Raw genomic sequence first — 5,857 nt, 5'->3', positions numbered from 1 at the left:
TCAATTATCCATCCACTTTTCTGTCCAATCTCTGCAACTAAAACTATATGGGAAATATTTACAATATTTAGGATCCAAATGTTTGATTCAGTTTTCAGTTATTATAATGAGAGTTTATAATAATAATTGAATGTGTTAATAAACAAGAGCAGATGAATTCAGATGAATAAATCATGTGTCTGTGATGTTTATTATAACATATATTACATGAGCGTCACTTCTTTAAAGTTTTGGGGTTTGATGAAACTGATGGAGATCAGTAAATTTATGCACAGATCATGTCAAATAATATTTGACCTTTTTTACTGTGATTTATTGTTTCTGCTTTTACTATTCTTGCTTTTCTCCTGTTATTCCTTTTTATTTATGACCTTTCTAATCTGATTTATTTATTTATTACTATTTGAATTATTATTATTAACTTGCACTTTGGTTCAACGCCTGTAAATGTGCTTAAAAAATAAACTTGAATTTATTATTATTATAGCTATTATTAATAATAAACTTACAATTAAATGTATTGCATAATTTGTATTGGTAATTTTGTGTCATTTACTGCAAAAGAGGCATAAAATGTGTTTTGACAAATTTGTTGTTCCATTAAATATAGAAATAATTTTGGTTTAATAATGTTTTTTTGTTTCAATCAATTAATGACATTTGTTAATATAAATCGACATGTAGAAGTGAAGTGCAAAAGTCCCTCCATCCAGACCGACACAATCACTTTAATCAGGGACTAAAAACGGTTCAAATATCAAAGACAAAAACCGAAAAATATTTTGTTTGCAGAAGGAAAATATAAAACCGGAACAAACTCAATTTGAGTTTTTAAGTAAAAACGTTATTTTGAAATGCTTCAAACCGGTTAATAACCAGTTAATTTAATTCACTCAGAGAAGACAAAGAAGATTTTTTCTCTGTAAACTTTATAAATGACACAACTTATCGCTGGTGTCTTTACACAACAAGATCTTGCCTGTAAGCGACTACAACATGTGCCAGATTGTGTATGAAGACTTTGCTGTGGTAAGAATAAGATCTATAACCTGTCAAACATCATTCATGCTTATTTTTATAATCTTGTCAATTGAATATGTTGAGTTTAGATCACATGTGTGTTTAATGATGTTGATTACACGCGTGTTGTTGACATGTTCAGTGATTCATCTGAAGGCCGCACTTCCAGTGTTGACCGCTCCATTAAATATAATATGAGTGATGCAGTTTTACTGTTTAAAATATTAAATACACAAATAAAATGTTCAACTGAATCTGTCTCTGAAAAAATTTGCGATCACACGCAGGCAGCGTTTTTATGAACAGTCTATGTTTTCAGTACGAGAACATGGCCATGACAGCATTGCGGTCGTAGGCTTTTTCTTGTAGTGAGAAAAAGCCGCTTCAGCCACCCCCCGCACCTCGCCTCCTTCCTACGGGATTGAGGCAGGATCTGTGGGCGATGAAAACGATCTGGGGACATTTACATTTACATTTACATTTATGCATTTGGCAGACGCTTTTATCCAAAGCGACTTACAGTGCAATTATTACAGGGACAATCCCCCCGGAACAACCTGGAGTTAAGTGCCTTGCTCAAGGACACAATGGTGGTGGCCGTGGGGTTAGAACCTGTGACCTTCTGATTAACAGCCCTGTGCTTTAGCCAGTACGCCACCACCACTCCTAATACACAGTGACGGGCTCCGTCTCGCCGGGTGTACCCCCTCGGAACCCCCCCGCCTCCCCGGCCCCCTTGCTTGTTTCCGTCCGAGCTCGGGATGAGCATTCTCTCCAATGTGTTATGTTTTCAGTGTGAGAACATAACCGTAGCAGCGTTGCGATCTCTGCTTTCTCTTGTAGTGAGAGAGAGCCATTTCAGCCGCCCCCCGCGCCCTTCCTACGGGATTGAGGCAGGCGCCGTGAGCGATGGAGAACGATCTGGGGAGAATAAGGGGACGCTTTCGCCGGGTAAATCCCCTCGAAAACCTCCCGCCTCCCCGGCACGCTTGCCTGCTTCCCCCGAGCTCGGGATTAGTGCGGTCCGCTTAACAGCCTACCGTCCGGTCCCTCGAGCTCCCCGGCATTGGATGATGACATCACCGCTGCATCGGAGAGCGTAACAGCGGCGTCGGATGCGGATAACTCGCCTGGGCTGCCACCTTCGGGTCTCCGCCCAGTCTGAGCCTGACGCAAGAATGTCCGCTATGCTTCCCCAGGCTTAATTGGTTCCGCGGGCATGTGCGCCACTCACAGCCGCGCCCGGATTCCTTCCTGGACGTGCATGACGAGCTGAGCAAGCCCAGCTTCCTCGCTCCTCCGCTCTCGCTACCCTCGGTGGTAGAACAGTCCCAGACTGCTCCCCCCTGCACGCCATGGCCCCCTCCTGCAAGTCCACCGGGCCAGGGCACTTCAAAATCTGCACTTAGGAACTGCACTCAAACAGGCGATGGCCACTCCGTGGTCCAGAAATGCAACGATGGACAGGCAGTATGGGAGACAGACAAAGCACGCTTTCTCAAACGCCCCCGTCTCCCAGCTCCGTCCATTCGGCGACACCACTTGACGACTTCACCCAGCAGTCCTCAGTGGTGAAGAAACAGACAAAGGCTATTTTCAAGAAAAAAAGCATCCTGCCCTGCCGCAAACCTGCCGCCAGGGGCCATGCCCTGTCTGCTCGCCGAGGGCGTCCTCCTGCGGCTTTCAAGAAAGAAAGAAAGTGATGCTCCGCCTCAACTAACAAGTGAGTGGGCCCAGCTCTCAGCCCCAGCATTGAGCTCCCCGCAGAAGTTGGACGCCCATCGTCTCACGGACCCCCTTGATGACCCAGAAGGCTCCCAGGCGCTCCTGAGATGACAGACCCAGAGACCGAGATGTTAGCTCCGGAGCAGGTAAGACCACTCCGTTCCCCGGTGGAGGGCCGGGAGGAGAATTTTTTGTTAAATTCTTTACACTCTATAGAGCTATTTCCTTGTTGTCTCTGGGGTCACCTGGCCCGCAAATGCCGTTCTCACAGCACTCTGCTTTCAGGCCTCAACAGTCCCGGCTCCATGGACGCGGTGTCCCCGCCTTCAGCCCCATGACTGTTCCCCGGCCAGCCGGTTCAGAGGACGCCAACATCAGACCTCCTCCTCAGTCACGAACCCGCCCCCTGCCGGATGCGCGGAGCAAGGTAAGTGCTTTGAGTTTATTCTCAGCACCAGAGCCTCGGGACGCCACGTTGCCTCCCGACTCCGCGTTACCTGTTCCGCACCGCTGCGAAGCCCCGCCGGGTATGTCCAAAAAACTCGTCCCCTTGGTGCCCCTAGCATGGAGTTTAGAGGCGTGGCTTTCACTGCCCAACCCGTCACGCTGGCTGCACCGGACCGTTCGACTCGGTTCCGCAATTCAGTTTGCCAGGTCTCCGCCCCCCTTCGTGGGCGTACATTTTTCCACAGTACACGGCCAACATGCCCACTCCCTGCGCGAAGAAATCGCCTCCCTTCTATTAAAGGACGCGATAGAGCCTGTCCCTCCAACCGAAACGAAGAAGGGTTTCTACTTCGTTGTACCCAAGAAAGGCGGCGGCTTATGACCTGCGAGTTTTCAATCGGACCTTGTCCAAACTCCCGTTCAAAATGCTCACCCAGAAACAAATTCTATCTGGCATCCGGCATCTAGATTGGTTCTCAGCGGTAGACCTGAAGGACGTGTACTTCCACGTCTCAATTCGCCCTCGACATCGACCCTTCCTCAGGTTCGCGTTCGACGGCCAGGTGTATCAGTACAAAGTCCTCCCCTTCGGCCTGTCTCTGTCCCCTCGCGTCTTCACGAAAGTCGCAGAGGCAGCTCTTGCCCCGCTCCGAGAAGCCGGCATACGCATACTCAATTACCTCGATGACTGGCTCATACTGGCCCACTCCCGAGAGTTACTATGCGCACACAGAGACCAGGTGCTCAGCCACCTCAGCCGTTTGGGGCTTCAGGTCAACTGGGAAAAGAGCAAGCTCTCCCTGGTCCAGAGCATCTCTTTTCTCGGTCTGGAGTTAGACTCAGTCCCAATGACAGCACGTCTCTCCAACGAGCATGCTCAGTCAGTGCTGAAATGCCTCGCTTCCTTCAAGCCAGGCGCCGTGGTCCCACTAAAACGTTTCCAACAGCTCCTGGGGCATATGGCATCCTCCGCGGCGGCCGCCGCTGGGGTTGATGCATATGAGACCACTTCAGCACTGGCTCGGACTCGAGTCCCAAGGCGAGCATGGCGCCGCTGACACGCTAACGTAAAAGTTACCTCTGCCTGCCGCCAAACCTTCAAACCCTGGACAGACCTCTGCTTTCTAAGGGCAGGAGTACCCTTGCAGCAGGTGTCCCGACGCGTTCTGGTCACAAGCGACGCCTCCAAACTGGGTTGGGGCGCCGTGTGCAACGGGCGCGCAGCCGCAGGCCGGTGGAACCGAGGCCCGCTGCGCTGGCACATCAACTGCCTAGAGCTGCTGGCTGTTTTTCTGGCCCTGCAGAAGTTTCTTCTGTTAATTCGGAACAAACACGTCCTAGTCAGGACAGACAGCACCACGGTCGTAGCCTACATAAACCGCCAAGGCGGAGTACGCTCCCTCCACATGTCACAGCTCGCCCGTCGTCTCCTCCTTTGGAGTCAGCAGCGACTGGAGTCAATGCGCGCCACTCACATCCCCGGCAATCTCAATGTGATAGCGGATTGCACCTAGCGCCCTTCCCCCTAACCAGGGGAAACAGTGCGCCTTCATTCCCAGGAGATCTCAGGGACACTGGTTGATTCCTCCCTAGCCCTCGTGGGTCGCAGTTCAGCGGAGGAACTCGCTGACCCAAGCCACTGCGGGTACCGCAAGCTACCCTGTACTGGTATAGGTGCCCCACAGTTAAGGCCTTCTTCGGACTCCCCCTGTGTGAAACACCACGGTTCTGTCCCCTCTGGCGAGCGGACTCCCGTGTTTCCCTTAGGCAGTCATGGCTGCCTTGGTTGCTGTGCTGTATGTTCCCCCCTCTATGAGGCTGGATCCACCACCGCACCAACTTTTCCACATAGGCCCTAAGCAGGCCTCTGATGGTTTTGCCACTTAAACTTGCCTCCCCTCTCGGGTAGGCGTGGCCTCCGCAGGGTCTTCTCCGCCCTGAATAAGGGCTAAGACCCCCTTCCCTCAATGTGTGTAAGGGCCCCGGCCTTAGTTGCTCTATGCGAGAAACATAGACAGAAAAGAGGCCCGGCCAGGCTTGGCCCGTTCCCAGGTTGGCGGCCAGCACCTTGTTCCCCCCTCCAGGGTAACGATAAGGAATCCTGATGGCTTAAATGGGGCATCGGGGAAGGGTACGTGCAGCCTGATACAGTTGGTCGTCCTGCACGTAAGAATACCTGCTCGCTCCTGTATCAGCAGTTCACGTACACGGCTCAGCGCATGGCACTTTTATAAGTGGACCCCTAGTGTCGCTTCTCTGATACAACGTGGAGAGAGCGACAGAAGGGGAATGTCTAGGTTACGTATGTAACCCCCGTTCCCCGATGGAGGGAACGAGACGTTGTGTCTCCCCTGCCACGTCGCTGAGCCGAGCCACTGTTGTGGCCGGACCATTTCCGGCTCCTCAGAAAAATCCTGAATGAACTCCCGTGATTTGCGCCGCTTAAATACCCGTATGTCCGGGGCGGGACATGCAAATACTGGTTGCCAACTCTCATTGGCCTTTTTTCATAGTCCAGAGGTGAATATCGGCACTCAAGAGAGACCCCTAGTGTCGCTTCTCTGACACAACGTCTCGTTCCCTCCATCGGGGAACGGGGGTTACATACGTAACCTAGACGATTCTGCATCTTATTTTACACACTTGAAAGAAACGGCTCAAGAAA

Source organism: Xyrauchen texanus, chromosome 8 (genome assembly GCF_025860055.1).
Source record: "Xyrauchen texanus isolate HMW12.3.18 chromosome 8, RBS_HiC_50CHRs, whole genome shotgun sequence".
NCBI lineage: Eukaryota > Metazoa > Chordata > Actinopteri > Cypriniformes > Catostomidae > Xyrauchen > Xyrauchen texanus.
The sequence above is the reverse complement of the archived record's forward strand: the minus strand, read 5'-3'. Positions refer to the sequence as shown.